This window comes from Capsicum annuum, chromosome 8, assembly GCF_002878395.1.
Source record: "Capsicum annuum cultivar UCD-10X-F1 chromosome 8, UCD10Xv1.1, whole genome shotgun sequence".
In the NCBI taxonomy this organism is placed as follows: Eukaryota; Viridiplantae; Streptophyta; class Magnoliopsida; order Solanales; family Solanaceae; genus Capsicum; species Capsicum annuum.
In genome coordinates, this window is record NC_061118.1 from 14,629,371 (window position 1) to 14,650,483 (window position 21,113).

Consider the following 21,113-nt stretch of genomic DNA (forward strand, 5'->3'; position numbering starts at 1 on the left):
GGCCAGTGATATATAGTATAATGCTAGGGTCTTGGAGTATGGTTAGAATAAAAGTAATATATCCTTATTATTCTATTAGGTTATTAAGTTAGTTTCTTGAATTTGAATAAAATAGCTATCCTTATGGTCTCCTTAGCTTTATTATGTAGTTTGATGGATATTTAGATATAGTGTATATTCTTGCTCGCATGCTATTTATATTTGCATTATGAATGGTGCTCAATCAATAATTGCCAACTGAGTACCATGTGTTGGTACTCATACTACACTTCTACAGCCTCTGGATCATACAATGGGTCATCGCTATTTTGTGCATCATGTGGAGCATCTATGGTTCGGAGATAATAGGGTAAGCTCCTGGTATTTGGAGTATTACTATTCTCCATCTTACGTACTAGACTAGTCTCTAAATTATATCCAGAGATGGGTTGTATCAGTATATTCATTTTGTATTTTATTTTGCAAGTCCTATTACATTAGAAGCTCTTGTACTGATTCCACTTCGGTTTGAGACTATCTTATGTATTTTATTCTTTTATCATTTTTATTCAATATTCTTCCTTTGTTTCTTTTGGTGATCTATTACTAGGAGTTTCAGACTAAGAGTCAAGTTACCTACTACTGGGTGATAGTAGGTGCCATCATGACCTGAGAAATTAGGTCGTAAAAAATTGGTATAAGAACTTTGGTACAAAATCTTAATGCCCAGAGAGTTCTGTGAATCGGTGCAGAGACATCCATAACCTATTTTTAGGAGGTTACAGGGCATTCTTAGAAAATTCTATTCTTGACACTTTGTCATGTGTCTATATTTCTATAAACCTCAAGTGCATTCATTTGACTCTATTCTATCCTAGATAGATGATATGAGGTTTCGATAGATGTGGATAGAAGTTTAATATAAATTTCTAGAGTTCTAGCATAGTATCATACTAGGGAGTTAGGGATGAATGTCATAGATCTTTAATCTCGGCAAGAGAATTTAGGACCAGTTCAGGCTCTGGTGGGTTTATGATTACTTCACTCTTTTGAGATTTTGCATTAGGGATCTTAAGTCTTTTATGGATACCTCCTAACCAGGGATAACATTTAATTCATCGAGAAGTTATCAGGCTAGAGTTAGGTTTGTTGGTATTCAATAGGGTGTCTTGTCGATTTCAGATTATGAGATTGGGTTTTCTTGAGTAGGACATGTATATTCCTATTTATATCCATCAGAGCATGATATATTCCATAGAATTATCAGCAGATTAGCATTGCTATTTTATTTGGTGATGTAATATTTGATAGCAGCTAAGTCTTCCTTATCTCAGGTTGTTGATCATCCGTGGTCTATAAAGAGAGAATATTTTGGGACTTATAGAGGTGGAGGTAAGAGGCCCTATCATCAGTACGATGTTATTAGTATTCTATTTGGGAGTGAGAATCTCTCGATAGAGGTCAACTTAACTTGCAGCCTATCAATTCTATGAAGGCAACATTTTAGACTTTGGGTGGCTCTCAGATTAGTCATGGTGATCACAGTAGGTAGAGTTCTCATTAGACCTTGTGGAGTTTTTGATATGGATCTTTAGGATGTGGCGATTATTCTCAATTAGGAGGGGTAATATCTTAAAGTATTCTATGAGCTTGTTTTGTTTGTGGCAAGATAGGACTCTAGTCTATAGAGTACCCCAGATGCAAGTTGGTTGCTTCAACAGAGTTATCATATATTCTTTGCCAGCATAGATTTCTTAAGGTACATTATGATTGTGATGAAGATGGTTATTTTAATAGAGAGTGCCCTAGGCGTCAGTTGGTTAGCCAGTTAGGGCCAGCTCTTGTTTCTCACCAAGTTATGGCTTTAGAGGTTTTCTATGACTATGGAAAGATCAATTACTGGTCTAAAGAGTGCCACTAAAATGGGATCCCTAGTCACTCAAACCATTTAGATCAATCTCATGGTATTATGTCACCTTCAGTTAGAGGCAGTGCATTTAGTGCCTCAATTAATGATTTAGGTGCTCAATCCATGTTTAGACCATTCATATTCATTTTTTCTTGGATCTATCGGGTACATAACTTTGAATTTCATCGTGGTAGGTGCACTTTTATTTCCTGCCTTTACTTTTTCATTTGTATGTATTGAGGTTCTCATATCCATCAATGATTGTATGCCTTGATAGGTTTATATTGATTGTTGTGTGCCCTGATATAGAGTCTATTATTATATAATTACCCCTGTAGATTATTTCTTTTAGTAGTGGATAGAGTAAATTAGTATGGATATTTTCTCTATGAGTGTAGCATTTGGGTTCAAGTCCCATTTACCATGGCATATTGGCCTTCTTGTGGCCCTAGAGTGCTACTTGCTATTGATTTTCATCTTTGGTACTGCGTATTTCCTTATATTGATGTTTATATTGCTATTGCTATTATTGTTATTGTTGAATGTTAATTGATCTATGCTTAGTAGATGGCTAGACTAATATTATTTAGATAGAGTTCTATTTCTCACAGTTCTTATTCGTTATCTTGGGTAGCTAGCTTGGATGTTTTCTTTATTATAACAAAGTAAGGTTGGTTGTTTTCTTCTTCTGTTAGAGCATGCTAGACTAGTTGTTGAGTTGATTATAGTGTTGAAGGTAAGTTGACCTTCTGTAGTTCTATTATGGTTCTAGAGTTGGCAATTTTACTATATTACCCATTCTTGAGTTTGGGATTCTTGGACTTGCCTCCTGGATTATGAAGGTCTTTTCTTTGGCTATCCCTCTCTATTTAGTCTATTTTCGATTACCAGTTTGGGTTTCGTTTTTCTAATTTGTCTAGCTCATCGTTTGATAGTGGTTTTGATGTTGGTGTTGAGAAGTATTGGATTCATCTTTCTAGTTTGTTAGGTTCATCTCCTAGTAATAATTTGGCCTTGTTATTGGTGTGGAGTTAGATAATATGTTCTTTCCCTGATATAGTTCTTGTCTAAGTGGTGTTAGAGAGTTTCAGAGAGGTGATTTTTCCTGTCATTGCTTCTTAAGTTGGTAGATTAGAAATTCTTTATTTTGAGTTGCTTGGTTCATTTTTTGTTTGTGGTCTTGACCTTGGCATTGGTGTTGAGATTGGTACTTTCTTCCTCTGTGATGTAATTCATAGTTTGATTGAGTAAAGGTTATCCTACTTGGGGGGAGGGGGAAGGGGAATAAAAAAATCCTTATTTCAAAATTTATTTGGCCTAATAAGACTTGGTGGAGTGCTTCTTCTTGGTGTTACATGCCTATGAGTATTCTTTGTTGAGATGAAGTATTTTATTTGTCAGTTTTTCCTAAAGTTGCATTTCTCCAAGTTTCTAGAGTTTTGGTTATCTCTAGAACGGTTTGTAGCCTTGCTGATTTCTCGAGTGTGCTTTGGTGTTTCATGCGCTTTAATAGATATGGAGTTTTCAGTTTATGTCTTCAATGGTGATTTATCCTCTTTTGTGATTTTATCCTGCAGCTATATTTTGTGCCCTCTAGTAGATATAAAGCTGGTTAATTGTGTCTTTAGTCGGTGATTTGTCCTTCTTTATGATTTTATCCTATAATTGCATTTTGTATCCTCTAGTGGATATATAGTTGGTTGCTTGTATTTTTAGCTGTTGATTTATCCCCTATTTTAATTTTATCCTTTAGCTATGTTTCAAATTTTGCTCGACATGATTCAGTAAGGATACATTTGATTTGAATAGTAAGGTCAGTTTGAATATTTTGCCTTAACTTAGGTTTGTTGGCTTAGTTTTAGATTTGATCCCTTAGAATGGTGATTTGGAGGTTATGATAGATTTGGAGTGTGAATACTTACCCATCTTTAGCTTTGGTTTGGGTAGTTGAGATTAAAAGGTTCAACCTTGGTGTTGAGATTTTAGTTTGGAGTTGTATAGTTTGGATGCAACCTTCATTTTTGGATTTTCCTCAGTTGGGATTCCATCTATAGGTTGGTTAAGCTTACTCTATGATTACCTACTCAGTGTTCTTTAGTTTAGATAGATTGTGGTTGATAGGTATTCAGATGGTAGTCCATTAGCACGATATTAGTCCCTAAGGCTTTGACCTTGGGTTTTAAGTTTTTATTGGGATTTTTGGAAGATTTACTCAGCAAGAGTGGTATATGTGTATTGGATTCAGTATGGCTTCATTCTTGGTGGATGAGACATCCTAGAGTAGATTGTTTAGTGTTGAGTAGTTATGCTTTGGACTTCTAGTCCAGATTTGATTGTTATCTGGACTAGTTGTAGCATTGTCACAGATTACAGACCTAGGTTATCATCATTTATGTACCAGGTAGCGCTTTATGAGCCTATTTTCATACTTACAGTATGTATTTTTAGTGGATCAACTTCTGTTCTTTGAAGATAGTATAATGGGAATATGTTAACAGGGCTTGGGTAACTTTTTTCTAGGTTTGGAGTGGATAACAGGTTTGTATAGGGAAAAAGAAAGTTATATTTTTATTTAGAGTTGGTTGTCTGCCTCATGCCTTGGTTTGCCTTTGGCTTAGATGAGTTTTTATTTTATTGTGCTAGTATTGGTGTGTATTGGTTTGGATTTGCATGCATCAACCTTTCTTGGTTTAGTTGGAGGCCTGTTGGCAGTTGAGGTTGCATTTTGGCTGTTTGATATTAAAGTGTGAGGTTGGTTGGAAAATGGATATCTATGGCAAAATCCCTTAGAAGTGTCATTTCTTCATGGAGGTTATCTGGGAAGTTGTGCTCAGAGCATGTGGGCCCAGTACCTCATTCTTACGAGCTTTTGTGATCTTTCTATCCATTGACTTTTGTAGATGAAAGTCCTTTTAGTAGTGGATATTGTAATGACCCTATAGGTTATTACCTTAATTTGGGTGAATTTCTGGTATTTTGAACCTTCTCATATTGGCTGCATGTTATTCATGACTTTCCAGAATTGTCTATTTAGTTATCGGACATTTCATCTGAATTTTAGGCTTATTTCTCTATTTTGGAGCTTTTACTATTTAGGATTTGATCTCAGACCAAAACTTCTAGTAGATGACCTTGGATGAGAATCCAACAGTGTCTTCAGCTTCGGAACATTGATTTTTGGCTAGGGGGACCCTTGGTTTAGGTCCTAAAACTTCCAAACTTTTTTCGGGCTATTGGATGGATTATGTATAAAATAGAACAATAGGTGTGGGCCCTACACTTGGTCAAAATAATCTCGGATGAAACTTTTACGATTCTATTGAATATGAGATATCAAATTTGGTATGGTAGCATAGTTCATTTGCGTGCACGGGGTTCCGAATGAATTCTAAGCACTCAGTCGAAGTCTATTTTGGACTTAGCAAAATCTAGTGCATGGCATCTGATAGGACCGATTAAGCGCCTATTGGTCGCTTTAGCGCCCGTGGGATACTTTAGTGGCCCTGGCCCTTTTTCGGTGGTGAAAGATTTAGTGTCCAATGAACCTTTAGTATGGGGTTTTCTTCATGATTTGGTGGATTATATGGTTTTTCCCCAAACTAAGATGTGGTTATGCCATTGATATATGTTATTGGTCCTAAGTCCATTATTATGATGCTTTGGTTATGTCGGATACATATTGAGCCCAAGGTCATGTTTATGATATTGGTTGGGTTCTGGGAAGTATTCTATCCTTGTAAAGAAAATGGTCGTAGTTTATAGACATATTGATGCTTATAATCATATTATTTGAATACTGGCGATGACATGCATAGATTTAATACATTCATGATCACTAAAGTAGTAAATGGTACGATTCTAACTAAAATATAATTTTATTATTCTTTTTCCTAAAAAGGGATTTATTCCTATTTTCACCTTGAAAATGAATTTTTTCATATTGGGAATTGCACCATCTTAATGAGTAACTTATGAGCCTTTAAGACTAAATATGACGATTTCAAGATTTGACCGAGATAGATTTTGGTCCATTGTTTTGCTACTACTACTTACCTCGGCCAAGACAGATTCCGACCCTTTCTATATTCTTATGATTATTTAGTCTAAGAGTTCACTCTAGGCAATGGATTTATGGACTTATACTCTTGTAGCCACGGTTCTAGCCTATGTATTTTATGTGTATATAGGTACGCCTGAACCCCCTAGGGACTCCTTCATCCATATACCATCATACCAGAGAAGAGAGGTCGTCGTAGTTCTTTCCTTTTCTAAGGCGTCGAGCTGGAGGAGGTGTATACACTGAGTTACTTTATGGTACTTGGATTGGTTATGAAATTATGGATTCTCATTGTATTCATTCATGTATGAGCATTGCCTATCACCAGTATGCGCCTATATCTATTAGCCTTATGTAGTGGGGGTTGCTAGGTATAGTTGAAGAGTATGGCTTGTGGTGTGTTGATTGAACCTCTTGGGCCTATGGTAGCATGGGTTTATGAAAGGCCCAATTAGGTATGATTTTTCTAGACTAGCCGGTTACTTTGCATTATTGTCATTATTATTATGGTTAGTTTGTAGCAAGTTGATTATTGGACTGGTATTAAGATTTAAAGTATGATCCTAATTCCTTCATCATATGGTTATGTTATTATGCATGATTATTCCATGGTTAGGCATTATGGATTTAGACCCAAATATTTTGGTTTTTTTCTTTATTGTTGCTTTATTATGGTAATCATCTCATGTTTAGACATATGGATTAGATACCCCGATTATATTAGCACTAGATCCTACTATGATTAGGAGGCTTGGAGATATTAGTGTGGTTACTTAGATTGTACCCTTGAGTTAGCCTTGTTATGTATATGTATCTATCAATAGTGGTTATGGTATTGTAGTGTATTCCTCCGTTCTTTCATTTACTCTTGTTGTATATCCATTCCTTGGCCTTGTATATCACTATACATATCATTTTTCTGCTCTTTGTTCATATATTGGCTAGTAATATATGGTATAGTTCTAGGGTCTCAGAGTATGGTTGGAATGGAGTAACTTATTCTTATTATTCCTTTAGGTTATTAAGTTAGTTGCTTGGATATGAATAGAATAGCTATCCTCATGGTCTCCTTAGCTTTATTATGTAGTTTGCTAGATATTTGTGTAGTGTACATTCCTGCTTGCATGCTATTTATATTTACATTATCATTGGAGCTCAGTCGATAGTTACTTACCGAGTACCATGTATTGGTACTCATACTACACTTCTACAACCTGCAGATCATGGTATGGGTCCTCACCATTATTATGTACATCATTGGAGCAACTATGGTTCAAAGACACAGGGCGAGCCCCTGGCGTTTAAAGTGTTTCTATTCTCCCTCCTATATGCTAGACTAGTATTTATGTTGTATTCCGAGATGGGTTGTATTAATATATTCATTTTGCACATCATTTTGTAAGTCCTATTACATTATAATCTCTTGTACTGATTCCACTAGGTTTTGGGACTATCTTATGTATTTTAGTCTTTTATCATATTTATTTAGCATTCTTCCTTTATTTCTTTTGGTAGTTTGTTACTAGCAGTTCCAGACTATGGGTCAGCTAACCTACTCATGGGTCATAGTAGGCTCCATCATGACATGAGAAATTGGGTCGTGACACCCTACTAGTCTCTCATGAAGCATTCTGAGATTGATCTTATTAGAAAATTTACTCAAGCTGACAAGCCTTAAGTCTATAAAACTCATGCATATTTTTTTCTTTAGAAGAAGGACCAAATTGATATGAGTCATAAACTTAGGCAGATCTTGACCACAAAATAAAGCCCTAACCATTCTGGTAATGTCCTCTCATTTTAAATCCCAAAATTTTTGAAAGAAGAGTATAGAGAATAAATCAAGGCTATTGGCATTGTTCTTATTTATGACAAAAAACACCTTTTTGACTTCTTCTAAGCTTGGCAATCTAGTCATTTGCTCCTCAATCTGCTCCTATGTGATGATCTAAGGAATTTGTTGTAGCATGGTAAAATGTTGTTATGCTCAACCCATTGATCTTGTTGTGTAAAAGGAAATATCTTTCTCCCCTATTAATTTATTTATGCATATTGTATTTCCTTGTCTAGGCATTTCTACAAGATGTAGTTTCTTCCTTCCCCCTTTTACATTTGAGAGAGAGAACTTTATATTTCTACTATCTCTTCAAACCATCTCATGCATGTTTTTTGATTCTAGTATTTCTTTTTATGTTTATGTACCTTTTAAGTCATTTTTTTCATGCTTAGAGCAACTTCGTTTGCTATTGTAGGTTGAATTTCTCGCTAAACATTCTTTACCTTTATGACATCTTCATTGATAGTAATTTATTGCATGGTATTTCCATATGCCTCCTCGCTCCATCCATCCAAAGCTCCTTTCACTTTTTCATTGGCTTGTAATTATATGAAAGGCTTTCATAGTTTATACTCCAATATCCTGAATAATTCCTTTTAACTGATGATGCTTAGTCCAAAATTTAAGGAATTTAAAAGGATTTACAGTATGCCTTCAACTGTGTTACATGCTATAAGTAGAGGTGCATGGTTAAAACCACTGGTAATATGTTTTCTATTGTGTCACACACTATATATAGAGACACATGGTTAGAACGTTGTCTTAGAAGATGTTTGAATTCACTTGATGGAAAAGCTTTCTTGAATTCTTAGTTTCCTAGAACCTCATTCAGTCTTTTGAAAATACATCTCTTTTATTCTCCCATTCCACCATGTATATTTACTACATGTGAATATGCATTATATAAGAGAATAATTATTGATGCTCTGTGAAAAATCAATAGCCTCATGCTGTGTAAAATGTAAGCCCCAACTATTCTTTCTTCTTGAGAATCATATTGAAGTCTCTTTCAACAACCTAGGGTAAGTAATAATTCCTTTAAGAATTTTCTTCTAGATCCTCCCATGATTCTAATATTTCAAGTGCATTGCATCTAGCATAGACAATTAAAATGTAGAAACTCCTTATTAGTCTTACTAAACTTCAAAATGATTTGTTATATAGTATCTGTTATAATCTACCTATTCTAATCCTTATTCCATAAAACCCAGGTCTTTGTTGATCTATTTACACATGCATTCTTTTACCCTAGTTTTCTTTTTTACTATTCTAACTCTTATAGATCTTGAAAAGGCTCCATAGGAACTATGTATGAGTAATGGTGCGATCAACTAAATTTTATTATATCTCAAAATTTTTTTGAAAGTAAATAGATCTTATGTTCTATAAGATTAGCTGTCAATCATTAATCACTATGTATAGGGGTTATCCTTATTACTCCTTGTTTTAAGTTTTAAAGGAAGTGTAGGCTTGCCTTTTTCACTCTATTGTTTAAGCTATGAATTTATCTTATTGAAAGATCACCAACTTTGCTGATCTGTCAATGTTTTATTCCAGGCTTTCATTTTGCTCTGTATCTTTTCTTTGTGGTTTTTGCTTCTCTATGAGTTCCATGATTCTGTGACCTCTTGAATGGGTGTTCTTGAGATAATTATCTATAGAGGATTTGGTTCTTGGGTTTGGTTATTCACCTTTCTTGTTCCATAATATTTACTCACTTCTTTGAGATTAGAGATACATGAAGCTTTAACTTTTTTTTGAGATCTTCTATCTCCCTTGTCATTACCAATTTATACTTTGTCTGGCAGTTCCACAAAGTTAAATTCCTTATTGCTTCTATTTATACCTCTTTATTCACCTTATTGGTTGTTACTTTCTCTTTTGCACTCTTTCCAAAGGCTTCTTATTTCCATGCCTTGACTGATTGTCCCTATGGGATTTATGATATTAGTTGCTATAGTTTCCACATATGTACTATTCTCTTTTTCGGCATCCCCCATGGCATTAAAGTGATTATTAATGGAAATCCCATGTACACCTTCCATTGTTGTTCTTGTTTTCACCTTCTTTGTTGCCTTCCTCCCAACTCATTTTTTGTTTTTTCTATTCTTTAAGGTCTTTTTTTTTATCTCTTTTTCTTCCCCTTGTCATCTTGGTCTCCAATGTTTCCTTGTTATGAATATGTGTTTTCTCCCCATTGACATCTTATTTCCTCTAATTGACAAGTTTCTCTGTTGTCTCTTTCCTCTTTTGACGTGGTTCCACCATTTGTTTATGATCTTCTTTATCCTTCGTGGGATATAACACCGAATGAATTGCACAACATTGTTTCTCATTGTCCCTGAACCATACAAGTCTTGCAGTACTTGGGGACATAATTATATTTTATTCTAATACATTTCTCTACTACCTCCCTATTTTATTTTCTCATTCAAATGTTAATACTTTTGGGGAATTCACTAAGTTGATCCACTTTCACTTTTAACCTTGCACAACTGGGTCGAGTCTGATTCTTTATGGCCATTTCAATATAAAGTGGTTTCCGTGCAGTCGCTACTAGTGAGAAAATAAATTAATTTCCAAAGTATTAAATGTTAATGTTAAAAGAAGATCCATGCAATAACTGTTGTGGTCTCTTCTTTGATATCAAACAAAGAATGTCATTTCAATGTTCTCATAGGATCAGACTCATTACAATAAGTAAAGTAGAAAGCCAATTTTGATAGTAGATTTATATAGTGTTTTAAAAGTGTGGCATGAATCAATACATGCATATACTCAGTAATCCAATGTTACACTCTCCCTTAAGTTCAAATTGTTCTGGATTAATCTGTAGAGATCAATATGTCAGGCTATCCGTAGGTGAATTTTGCAATAACAAAATATTAGAAATTCTCATTTAAAATCATTTAATCCATTTCTTCTTCCTTCTAGATTACCTTGGGATCTCTATGTAGGATATGGAATTTGTTTGAAAAGAATTGGTTTAATAGTGGTGGGTTTTGGACGTAAGGTGTTAGCATAGTAGGAATATAGTTAAATTTTAGGGGTATGACAGAGGTCGTATGGCCGTTAGAAAATATAGTCAAATGCTGACGGTTATGATTATGATGATGATTATGGTATTGTGAATTTCATTGCACTCATACTTGCATGCACATTACCTATCACCAGTATGCGCCTATTTCTATAAAGAAATAAGGGAGGTTGCATAAATATGGGTGATGATTATGACTTGTGTTGCTTTATGCTGATTAAACCTTTTGAGCATGGGTTAGTGAGGGTACGCATGGGCTCAATTAGGTATTTGGTTGTCTAGGATAGCAGATTACTCACGCTATTATTGATATTGTTATTATCATCAGTTATAATTATCGTTGTGTCTAGCTTATGATAGATTGGTCATTATTTTAGAATCAAGATTTGAGGTATGATTCTCACCTCTTCTATGTTACAATTTTATTACTATGCATGATTAAGTTCATGATGAGGTATAAGGATTAGAAACCCTAAGCATGTTAGAACTAAATCCTAATAGGATCATAATGAGGCCTTAAAATAAAGATATAATGATCTAGATTGTACTTTGATTGACCTTATGTCTATGTATATATATGTAAATTTAGCTATATGTAGCTATGGTATTACCGTATTCCTTTCCTTCATTTGTTCAGATTGTATATTTATTTCTAGCCTTGTATATTTCTATATATCCTTTTTTCTTTCATTATTTGTATGTTTGCCAGAGATATATGGTATGGTGTTGAGCTTCCTAAGTATGGAATAAGCTAGTGTATCCTTATTATTTCCTTAGCCTTATTATGGTAGTCTCTTGGACAGGAATAAGATAGACTATTCTTACTATCTTATTGGCTTATTATATGATTATTGGACTCTTTGTGTAGTTTCCATTCTATTTATATGTTATATATATCTGCTTTATCTTCGGAGCTCAATTGGCAGTTTCCTACAGAGTACCATTCTTTTGGTACTCATGCTACACTTCTACAACATACAGATCATAGTACGGGTTATCACTATTGATGTGTGTGCATCATATGAAGCAGCTATGGTTTGGAGATTAGAGTGAGATACTGACATTCGAAGTATTACATCTCTCTCTTTATGGATTAGACTAGTCTCTATGTTGTATTTAGAGATAAGTTATATCAGTTTATTCAGCTGAACTCCATTTTATACTTTTGTATTATTAGTATTTCTTGTACTGATACTAGCTGCTTTTGGAATTATATTATGTAATTGCTTTATTATTTCATCTATTTCACAATTTTTTTTATTTATATATTTGGTAGTCCAGTACTAGCTATTCTAAACCATGGGTTTGGCTTGCCTATTGGTGAGTTATAGTCAGCACCATCATGACTTAAGAAATTAGGTCTTGACAAATTGGTATTAGATCCTAGGTTTTATCAATGTAATAGTACAAGAGCTAAGTGTTTGGTAGAGTCCTGTGGATCGATCTGGAGACTATTATAACCTATCTTCGAGAGGCTATAGAGACATTTTAGAAAATTCACTTCTTGATTCCTTTTTGTGTGTCCACATTACCAAGAACCTCAAACACATTCTTTGACTCCATTCTTTCCCCAATAGATGATGTGACGTTACTGACAAATGCAGATGAGACTTAGACACATATTTCTAGAGATTTAAAGCAACGTCAGACTAAATAGTCGAAGATGGATATTAAAGATCTTCAACGGTTGCCAAATGGATTTTGGGCTAATTAAGGCTCCAGTTAAGCTTGTGACTACTTAAGCTCTTTGAGGCTCAACATTAGGGATCTGATTCATGAATGTAGATTTCTCATAACCATGGATGACATTTTATTCATCAAGCAGTCATAGGCAAGAGTTGGATTGGTTGGAGTTCATCAGGGTTATTGACAAATTTTTAAGTATTAGATTGGGTTTCTTGAGTGGGCCTAGAATATTTCTATGCTATATTCTTCTAACCCAACATAGTGTATGGGTTTATCAAAGAACCAACATTGCCACTATGGTTGGCATCGAATCCTATGATAGTAGATGGATCTTTCTTCCTTCATGGAGGTGGCTGCAAGAGGCCATGCCTTTGGTATTTCACTGTTGGTATTTTATGTAGGAGTGAGGATCCTTTTGGTAGAGTTTAGCTTTCCTCACAGCCTATCAGCTCTACACAGGTAGTATTTCAGACTATAAGTAGTTCTCAGAATAGTTGTGATGATCATACTGGGCAAAGTTTCCATCAGACATTTGGTATGGGTCTTCAATCCATAATAACTATTTTAGATTACGAGTGGCATTATCTCAAAGTATTCTAAGTCCTAGTTTTGGTGGTGTCATAATGAGACACTAGTTTAGAGAGTGCCTCAAATATGAGTTAGTTGATTAGATGGAGTTAGCATGCTTTCCCCACCAACCTAACGTTTCAGAGATAGGCTTTGATTGTGGGAAGAATGGTTATGCTTCTAAAGTTTTCTCTCAATATAAGTTGGCCAACTATTTGGGCTCACTTTATGCTCTCACAATGTTGGTGCATCAGGGGTTTTCTATTACAGCAGGGAGATCAGTTATTGATCTAGAGAATATCCCCGACCTTAGATTTCTTATCGTTTAGCTTATTCAGATCAACCTCATAATGTTGTGGCATATTTGATTAGAGATAGTGCACATAGTGCCTCAATTGATGATTTAGTTGATCGGTCTGAGTTTGGACCTATTCAGATTTACTGTCTCTTTGCCCGTCAGGCATGTGATTGCGGATTTCACCATGATAGATATGCTTTTATTTCCAGTAATTGCCTTTTCATATGTGTATATTATGGTTTTCATACCCATTGATGATTATATGCCTTGATGAGTTCATATTGGTTATTGTGTCCCCAGTTATGGAATTCATAATTATATGACTACTTCGTGGTTTATTTCCATTAGTAGTGGATGGAGTAGATTTGTATTGATATTTTCTCCCTATGGGTGTAGCATTTGGGTTTGAGTCCCATTTATCTTTGCACATTGGCCTTATTGTGGAACTCGAGAAATGCATGATATTGATGTTCATTTTGATACTAATAATTCATTATATTGATATTGATATTGTTGTTACTATTGCTATCATAGATTGAGGTTGTTGATATTATTAATGTTATTTCTTGATGTAATTGATCTTCACTGGGTAGCTGTATAGACTAGTGTTATCTAGTTGGAATTTCATTTTCTTGCAATTCTTATTCGGTGGCTTGAGTAGATATAGCCCGATTTGATGAGTTTCCTTACATAACGTTACAAAGTTGATTATTTTCCCTCTTAGTTAGCTGTGTTAGATTGATTCAGGAATGTATGGCGGTGTCGAAGTTAAGTTGACCTTCTGTGGTTCTGTATGAATTTAGAGTTAGCAAATTAATTATATTGCCTATTATTGAGTTTGAGATTCTTAGAATTGCCTCTTGGTTACAAAGGCTTTTGTATTGGATATCTCTTTCTATATAGCCCATTTTTGAGCTTGGCTAGTTTTGGGTCTGTTCTTTATTTGTGGCTAGTTCATCGCCCGTGAGTGGTTTTTACATTGAGGTTGAGATATCGTGGATTCAACTTTTAGACTTGGTGGGTTCATTTCCTCATGATGATTTGCAATTGTTATTAGTGTGGATATTGGATGCTCCTTTCTCACTGTGATATGGTTGTACCTTAAGTGGAGTTTGAAAGTTAAAGGTAGGTGGGCTTTCCTGTGGATCGCTTATTGAATTATCAAATCAGAAATTCTTTCCCTTAATTTTTGGATTTTTTAGTAGTGGTCTTGACTTTGACCTTAGCATTGAGATTGGTATATTTCTTCTCCAATGCTGTGATCTATGGAGGGCTCGAGGGATAATTATTGTACTTAGGGATGTAGGAAATCCACATTTTAGATTTTGTTCAGCCTAATGAGACTTGGTGGTGTGTTCCTCCTCGATGATATGAGCTTACGACCATTCCTTGCCGAGATGGATGTTGGATTGGTTTGTTCCTACTTAAGTCTCATTTCTCTGAGTTGCTAAAGTTCTTGCCTTTACTAGGATGGTTTGCAGCCTTGGGGAGTTTTGAGTATGTTTTAATAGTTCATTCCCTCCAGCGGTTATGGAGTGAGTTGTTTGCATTCTCAACCAATGTGTTGAACTCTTGGGGGTGGCACCACATATTAAGGGACTAGGTCTCTCAGAATCAAACATAGGCAATCAAACAATAGAGTGTAGGAAAACTAAACATAGTGCAGAAAGAGTAAAAGACACAATGATTTTTATGTGGAAACCTAGAATGAGAAAAAACCATGGCTTGCCCTTACAAGCACCAACAAAATCCAATATAATCAACCACTTGAATACTGTCTAGATTTTACCCTACCTCTAGGCTCATTGCACTAGTAGAAACTCCAATACCAGCTCATCTTGGAAACTCTACCAAGGACTCTTCTCTACATTGATTAGCTCTAATCAGTCAAAAGCTTAGGAAACTCTACCTAAGCATCACCCTCTAAACTGGAAAACACTACTCTTATAAGATGAGTAGTTTAGTTACAATTCATTATTAACTCAAGAACTATTATAGTTTAAGCACTCATAAGGGTAAGACCTTGAGTAGTGTTAAAATGGGGTTTTTGTTTCCTCTCTTTACTCTTTGGATTTGTGAAACACCAATTGTTGAAGAAGAATATCTTTCATTATATAGCTGGGCGATGATTAGGTCTTGAAACATCGTTGGACCAGCTATCCAAGTTAGTACAAAATAACACCTGCAAGTTCGTTACACAAGATGATAAAACTATGCAGAAGACACATGCCAGCTGCACTGTAATTTGCACGTCTTGGGACATGGTCCCTCGTAGTTTAGCTGCTCATCATCAAAACTCATATAGTAATTTTTCCCCTTTGATGACGACAATTCAAACCATATAATTTGAGCATCAGTGCATATTCATCACATTTAATTAGAGTGATTACCACCCCCCTATTATCATGATTCCTCTTTTATGTAAAATAGGGACCTATTCAATTATTGTCATTTCCAGTAAAAACTTCCCCTGTTATTGTGCACCTTCATTTCATTATGCACCTTCATTTAATTTTATGCCTTTATCTTTGCATTTTCACACTTCCCCCTATCAGTGTGACTCTATTTAGGTATGCATCTCAATTTACCTAGTCTCTACTATAAGTAAACTCAGTATTCCCCTTTTTGGCATCATAGAAAAGAATTAACAGTAAACTAAAAGTAAAGATAAGCACAAAGAAGTTAACTCATGGCCACTAGGGCAACACTAACATATATAACAACTCAAAAGTAAAGAGACAAATGAGATACCATAACTAAATATTTAGCCACTCATAATAGTCAGTACCAATACAGTAAGCTAAGATAATCATCATAAGATAACTATATTTAAAAGCCATTATAAGATATAGGATATGAAACTAACACAAGTGTGATGAGGGAATGAGGATAACCAGGTCAGGTGGAAGGAGGATATAACACCCTGGGTTTTTGACCCTTAGAAATTTTTTAGGATTTTTACTTATGGACAAGTTACAACTAGGGGGAATGAATCGTACACTGGGATACGAGTGTTATAGGTTGGTCTTATGCTGACCATTGTTGGATGGTGGGTTGAATTTGGTTCCTAGAATGAATATAACTTGAGTGGTGTAGGTTGTATTGGTGGATGTGGGTCGTTTGGTTTGTGTTTTTACTTCACTTAATCTTAGACTTGGCAACCGAAGTTGGATTCGAGTACGAGTGGCTCACCGTAAGCCGTAAGATAGGGTATGAGTTGTACCATGGACTAGTATGTTGGACAGTGTTCAAACCTCTTGTGATTCTATTCTGCCAGGGGTACAAATCAAGGGTACTAGTTGTATAGTTAGGCGTAACACCCCGATTCGCCGAATCAGAATGCTACACGGTGCTCATTACCCCAAGGGACCACAAGCTAACCCATGGCTGATATCTGTACCTGTATACTGCAATTCATGATATAATAATGCGGAATACATAGAACTATAAGGCCATAAGGTTCAACTAAATACAATCATGTGGGTGAAAATACCCAAAACAACTTAATCTGAATGTAAATCTGAACATAAATCTGAAAGCCTCTAAACTATCTGAATAAGGAGTTGAAGGAACATGTCTCCAACTAACTCCGTAAAACTGAACTGAAGAAATAAATAAATGGATCAAATCATATTGTCCTCGAAAACTAGAGATGACACTGAACTACTATGAACACATACACCACCCTCTGAAGAATTGACTAAGCGAACACCTAGTCTGGCAAGCTGAAGGATCTCCTGAGCCATCTTTTTCTTACTATCCTCAATGCGAGAAATACTACCCATGGAGAGTCGACTGAGAGCGTCGGCCATAACATTGGCCTTGCCCGGATGATAAAGAACACTCATGTCGTAATCTTCAAGAGCTCTAACCACTTTCTTTAGTGAAGATTGAGATCTTTCTGGGAAAATACATACTGGAGCCTTTTATGGTCTATGAAGACATCTACATGAACTCCATAGAGATAATGCCTCCAATTCTTCAAGGCAAAAACTACCACTGCTAACTTAAGATCATGAGTAGGATAATTATTCTCATGTGGCTTTAACTGTCTGAAGGCGTAGGCTATGACCTTACCTTACTGTATGAGGACAAAACCTAAACCTACTCTGGATGCATCACAATAGACTACAAAACCGTCTGAACCATATGGAATAGCTAGAACTAGAGCAGAGGTGAGTCGAGTCTTTAACTCTTGAAAGCTCTTCTCGTATGAATCTGACCACTGAAACTTAATCTTCTTTTGAGTCAATCTGGACATGGGAGATGCAATAGAAGAAAATCCCTTGACAAACCATTTGTAATAGCCAGCCAAACCCAAGAAACTCCTAATATCTAATGAAGATACAGGTCTGGGCCAGTTTCTTACAGCCTCAGTTTTCTAAGAATCTACTCTAATTCCATCACCGGAAATAATATGGCCAAGGAATGCTACTGATCTTAGCCAAAATTCGCACTGCTGAACTTAGTGAATAACTGGTGATCCTTGAGAGTCTGAAGAACAATCCTGAGATGGTCTACATGATCACACTCTGTGCGAGAATAGACCAAAATATCATCTATGAAGACTATAACAAACATATCCAAGTACTGCTTGAACACACAGTTCATCAAATCCATAAAATCTGTAGGGGCATTGGTAAGACCAAATGACATGACTAAAAATTCAAAGTGACCTACCGAGTACGGAAAGCGATCTTCGGAACGTCACATTCTCTAACTCTGAGCTGATAATAGCCTGATCTGAGGTTTATCTTGGAGAAGTAACTGGCACTATGAAGTTGGTCGAATAGATCATTAATCCTGGGAACAGGACCGTGACCTTATTGATTTTATGGTAATCAATACATATCTTGAGAAAACCATCTTTCTTGTGCACGAATAACACTGGCGCACCCCATGGGGAAATGTTGGGTCTGATGAATCCCTTTTCTAAGAGATCCTTCAACTGATCTTTTAGTTCCTTGAGTTCTTATGGTGCCATTCTGTATGGCGGAATAAAAATAGGTTGAGTATCTGGAAGAAGGTCTATGTCGAAGTCTATTTCCCTTTCGGGAGAAATACCTTGAAGATCTTCAGGAAAGACATATGAGTATTCATTAACAACAGAGACTGTTTAGAGGCTGGGATATTTTGAACTGGAATCTTTAACATGTATAAGATGGTATATACACCCCTTAGAAATCATTTTCCTTGCCCGAAGGTAGGAAACAAGTTGACCCCTGAACGCTGAAATGCTACCCTTCTACTCTAGGACGGGCTTATTCGAGAACTGAAACTAAACTATCCTATTTCTGCAGTCGACTGTGGCATAACAGGAATGAAGCCAATCCATGCCGAGAATGTCATCAAAATCAGTCATCTCTAACTCCTCTAAATCTACTGACATGGATTTCTGAGATATCATAACTGGGCAGTTCCTATATACTCGTCGGGCTATGATGGTTTTACCCACTAGGGTAGAGACAGAGAAGGGGTCTGCTAGGACTTCGGGACTGATTCTAAAATCACCTGCTATGTATGGAGTAACAAAAGACAAAGATGCTAATCTAGCAAAGCATAAACATGAACATGGAAAATCTATAATGTACCAGTAACGATATCAGGAGAACTTTCTTGATCCTGCCGGGACTAAAGAGAATAGAGTCTATTTGGGTGTTGCCCACTGGTAGCACTGGAAATGGCACCCTGCTGGTTCAAGCAACTGGACTGAGCTGTAGAATCATTTTGCTGACCCTGAAGACTTGATTGCAGACACTTCCTAATCCTGTAGCCTGTCTTGCCACAACAAAACAGAAATCACTACTGGCTCTACAAATGTCCTTGTGGTTCTTACCGCAAGTCTGACAAAGGGGATTTATTTGTGCACTGCTGACACTGCCATAAGATTTAGAGCCTGGTGCTTTGTTTCTATTACCGTATCTCAACTTTAACACTGGAGCGCTGGTAGAGGAAGGAGCTAAAATGGCTAACTTAGAGCAAAACTGTGAACGATTTCCTCCATCTGACTTGGGGTGAGCAAAGTTGAAATTACCTGACCTTGCTCTCAAGTTCTGCCTCTTCCTAGTCTTAAACTTCTGCTCTTCTAGTTGCTGGGCATGGGTCATGAGTCTGGCTAAGGTCATATCACTGATCAACATTGCAGACCTACACTCATTTACCATGTTATCGTTGACCCCTGACACAAACTTGCTCATCTTAGCTCTATTGTATGCAACCACATGAGGAGTATACCTGGCTAGCTGAGTAAATCTAAGAGAATACACCCTAACCGTCATATTCCCCTGCCTGAGGTTGATGAACTCAAGAGCTTTAGCTTTTCTCAGCTCTTGGGGAAAAAATCTGTCTAAGAAGGATGTGACAAATTCCTCCCACTCGATAGGGCCTGTATCATCTAACCTCTCAGACTTCCACTATTTGTACCAATCATGAGCAACATCCTATAACTGGTAGGCGGCTAACTCAGCACTCTTAATAGAAGTAACACCCATGATGTCAATGACCTTCTGGACTTGGTCAATGAACTCTTGAGGGGCCTCATCAGACTTAGACCCATGGAAAGATGGAGGGTTCATCCGGGTAAAGTCTCGAACCCTATTTGCTTTGGGTTTGGATAATGGACTGGTCGGAATAACTGGTGGCCATTCATTCTGTGCAGCCATGGACTGAGCAAGTATGGTAAATGTGGCTCTAAACTCCACATGGGAAACATGTTTGCCCAAAGGATCTTCGGGCTGAGGAGCTGGATGGTTTCTTCTCTTTGGGGCCATGGTTTGGAATAAGAGAAGAATGGATTAGACTGAGAGTTTAACTTGTGATTATGCTCACTAGCATGACACGAATAATGAAGAAAGGGGACTATTCCTAAAGCATCTTATAGCCTCCCACAGATAAATGTGGCATTCAACACACCCATGTACAAGACTCTACTAGATATGGCTTTCAGACTTCCTAGGACTATATTGTACCTTAGGCTTTGATACCAAGTTTGTAACAGCCTGATTTGCTGAACCGGAAAGCTACACGATGCTCATGACCCCGAGGGACCACAAGCTAACCCATGACTGATATTTATACCTGTATACTACAATTCATGATATAATAATGTAGAATACATAGAACTGTAAGGTCATAAGGTTCAATTGAATACAATCATGTGGATGAAAATACCCAAAACAACTCAATCTGAACGTAAATCTGAACATAAATCTGAAAGCCTCTAAATTATCTGAATAAGGAGTTGAAGGAACATGTCTCCAACTAACTCCATAAAACTAAACTGAAGAAATAAATAAATAGATCAAATCATATTATCCTCAAATCAATGAGGACTCACTGTGTCTCTACGACTGGAATGCTACCGCTACAGCTGGGCTGGAGCTCGTGTCTCAGAACCTATGGTGTAACATGAAAAGAAAGCACCATAGCGTAAATGTATCAGTACAACTAGAGTAATGAGTATATGAGGAAGGTAGGCTGAACATAAAGGGTTTCATGCATGAACAAAACTGATTGACTAATATGAATGTGGGAGTGCAAACACACATATATAAAAACTGGGAACGTGAATACATGATAGCATGACCTGTAAGCTAATACATGGTTTACTGATAACCATCATAATTGATACTAAACTTGTTAACATGAATGACTGTATCTGACAGTCCTGTATATACTGAAATCTGAAGAACGACCTGAGTTCTTTTACTGAGACTAATACTAAAACTATGGGAAGTAGTGTTT